The following is a 4,154-nucleotide window of genomic DNA, read 5'->3' as shown; positions in this document are numbered from 1 at the left end:
TATATGGAATATAAATAAGTGTATATGAGATTATTAAATGTATTCCGCTTGTAAAATATAAAATAAAATAAAACAAGTAATATAAATTTTAAACAATGTAAAATATAAATAAAAATAAATTTGCAGCCGGCACAGTAAGAGATTTCATTTACGTACATACATACATACATACATTATATACATACATAGCATACATATATACATTACATACATTGCATACATATATACATTACATACATTGCATACATCACATATATACATGATGATTACTCCATCTTGAGAAATGATTGTTATCTCCTGGTGCTTCATCGTTGTCAATGACATTTCTGACTTTCCATGCATGACCTCTCAGATGACTATACAAAAGCCCGTCGCATATCTGCAACGGGACTGTACAGTCTCACCTGTATGATTTGAAACAAAGGTGACAGGTGAAAGTTGTAACTTACCGTCTGCTACCAACTACACACGTCACCACTCTCCCATCGCCTACGACTTTCAGTAGATGGAAAGGCAAAAGACATCTGCATGTTGTTAGATTATAGTGATAAACGCTTGTACACGAGTTCCACTATTGTTGACAAGTTTACTTTGACCCGGTGTAGGGGCCCAGCTATGGAATAACTAACGTATGTGGCAAGAATCTGAGCGCAAGGACGCAGAAATATCCTTGGTTAGTGTCGGGATGCGCAGTAAAACCACCAGGAGTTAAGGACTCCTTGCTGTTGTCACAACATCCTTCTAAGAGAGGAACACTGATGTAAACCTGCAGTTTCTGATGGTTGGTCATCTTCGGCTTGTCACTAGACACTAATCACAGAGACTCAGAGTGTAGTACATACATACATACACACATATATACACACATACATACACACATACATACACACACATACATAAATAAATACATACATACTGCCCTATGATATAGTTACAAAGACTATTTACAATGCTATTCGCAGGAAGGACTACTCTGACGTATATATCATGTCAAAACCAGCAGATATTCACACCTTTAAAAACAAGGAGTGTAGGTGAAATACCCCAATAAAAACATGAATTCGGTGCAAACATAACAAACCTAATATTGTTCTGTGGGACAGGGAACAAAAGTCAGGCCCTTTTGTGAACGTGAGCTGCAATCAATAGTCCGGGAAAAAGAGAATTAATGCGGAACTTACAACACTTGTAGCCTGATTATGGATTCTCATTTGTGCCTATAGTCATCGGCGCATTAGATAAAGTACCAACAAATGTGCACAAAGCCCAGAAATACGCAGCTTCTCTAAATCCAATCTATTAGATACTACCTTCCCTGAGGCATGATACAGTTGCAAACACTATTTACAATGCTATCTGAAAGAAGGATTACTCTAACATAAACATCAAAGACATGACAGAACCAACAAGTTTTTACACGTTTAAAAACAAGAATACTAGTGGAACACCCCCAATAAAAACATCAATTCGGTGCAAATATAACTGACCTGACATTGTTCTGTGGGCTAGGGAACAAAAGTCATGCACTGTTGCAACCATATACGTATACTTTTTTGTATAGAGAAATTAATACTACACGAAGGTTACGAAACGGCTGTAATCATACGGAAGCCATCTGGAAAAATAAATTGATATTTCACCTCTCACACCTGAACCTATGATAAACGTGCGTGTGTGTGTGTGAGTACTATGTTAAATCATTTATTAAGGAAAAATATCAAAAATTTAAATGGCTGAAATCACAAAGAATAAACACATAAAAAACTTGTAAAAAACGCGTCTAATTATTGAAATCGTTGTTGAAGCTTTTACTTTTTTTTCAATATTTTCTTTTCATTTGCTAACGATGTCATTGAATTTCAAACAATCTGCTTGAAATTAGAGAAAGACGAAATAATATTGATTGTCAAAACATCCAATCTGTCTTCTTGGTCAGATTAGTAGTAGAAATAAATTAATAAAATTTAAAACACATGGTTAACAAGTTCGCCTATCAACCATTTGGTTTAGGGTTTGTTGTGATGTGGTCTTGGTTGGTGCAATGTGGACCTAGTAAATGAAAATAGATATCGTTGGCTGTGTGAATAATAACTGAATATTTATTGCCGGACATAAAGATATTGGTGTTGGTTATTTATAATGAACAACATAAATGTTTGGTGACTGGGAGAGAGAGAGAGAGAGAGAGAGAGAGAGAGAGAGAGAGAGAGAGAGAGAGAGAGAGAGAGAGAGTGAGTGAGTGAGTGAGTGAGAGAGAGAGAAACTGTTCTGAAAATGTAAAAAGATATCTGTGACAACATGCAGTCGTCCCAAAAGTATACGAAGTCAACTGCACAAATCTCTGAGGCCCTTGGCCACCTCCCCTTGATCGTCTGCGCTCTAAGCTAAGCGCCAAGCGATTTTTAGAGGACACTGTAAGCCAAATTCTACACCGTTCGAGGAAATCATGTCACGCAACAACCTCACGCTGAATGATCGCTTAACAGACCGATCATGTGAAGCTCTAGTCATTCTGACCGATTATATAACGGTTCTGGTTTCGAATCACCGCAACAGGCTCATTCCCAGTGTGCAGTACCCGATGCCAGTGTTTTCTACGAAAGCCCCGGGTTGACCAATGCCTTGTGAGTGGATTTTGTTGACAGAAACTGTATGGAAGGACGTCGTATACACACTCCACGCACACACACTCTCACTCTCTCTCATACACACGCACACACACAAATATGTACACAAGCACACACACATGCAAACATACAACACACATATAGGTGTGTGTGTGTGTGTGTGTGTGTGTACGTGCATGTCTTTGTATTTGTCTCGCCACCGCTCTGCAACCGGGGTCGGTCTGTTTATGTTCCGGTAAGCTAACGGTTCGGCAAAAAGAGACCGATAGAATAAGTACTAGGCTTACAAAGAATAAGTCCTGGGGTCGATTTGCTCGACAAAAGGCGGTGAACCAGCATGGCCACAGTCAAATGACTGAAACATGTAAAAGAGTAAGTAGCGGGGTGGATTTGCTCGATGAAACCCTGCAAAGCGGTGCTTGGCATGGTCGTAGTCTAATGACTGAAATAAGTAAAAGAAATAAAGGAATAAAAACAAACTGGAAAGTATTAATGCAAATTTATTTTGGAAATTAATATATCATTTGAAAAGCAAAACATTGATCACCATTCCCAAAACATTCTTTCGGAACATTGAAAATATTGTTTGAAAATCGAAACAAATCCTGGGAAAGCAGGACATCAGACCACTCTAGATTAGGTCTGAAAGCAATTTCCCACTATTAAGTGAACTGAGTCAACCATTTAACATTTAAATTGGCCAAATCCAGTCCAAACTTTCTTATTTTTTATATTCAAACTGGCCAGATCTGGTTTCTCACACCTACCCTACAATGTCATTCTGAAAATAAACGACTACATCATTAAAATTTCAAAGCTACGAGATTAATTCATGATTAATTCAAAACAATGTCGACAAATAAGCTTTGCATCTGACAGAGTAATCTGAATGGTTAAGGGTTCGACAGAATTTAGACAGGTTTTGTTCGGAGAAACAATAAAATAAACAGCAGATAGGGACTCGTAGACTAAATTCTAAGTTCAGCACCTTATCTATTCGACTGTTTTTGTTTTGTTTGTTTTTTTTTTTTGCTTAAATGCCGTCATGGCGAGTTGTTCTGACGGACCTAGTTCCGCTGTAAGCGCTTCGTTCAGATGATCTTATTTACCATGGAAAATGTAATTGAAGTATGGTTATATAAAACACCGTTTAAAATGAGAAGGATATGGTTAATATACGACGAACAGATTCAGAGCCTGTCTATTTATAGAATTCGTTATAAATATACGATCCCTTGATTTTGCATGCACGATTTAATGTAACGGTGATACTAATGTAATGGCATCGTTTCCTCCAGAGACTACCAAATGTATTGATTCTTATATAGGAATGAGGCTAGCAATTTGAGAGAAGAGAGTTAGTTGATACCATCCACCTCAATACTTAAGTGATACTTTATTTTATCGACCCTGGAAATATTAAAAGCAAAGTTGACCATTGCATGATTTGAACCTATCCACCAACCTATTATTTGTAAAAGACGAGCACTTTAAATGGTGGATGTAAGTAAATACATTGCCCCCCCC

The sequence above is a fragment of the Octopus bimaculoides genome, chromosome 10 (assembly GCF_001194135.2).
Source record: "Octopus bimaculoides isolate UCB-OBI-ISO-001 chromosome 10, ASM119413v2, whole genome shotgun sequence".
In the NCBI taxonomy this organism is placed as follows: Eukaryota; Metazoa; Mollusca; class Cephalopoda; order Octopoda; family Octopodidae; genus Octopus; species Octopus bimaculoides.
The sequence above is the reverse complement of the archived record's forward strand: the minus strand, read 5'-3'. Positions refer to the sequence as shown.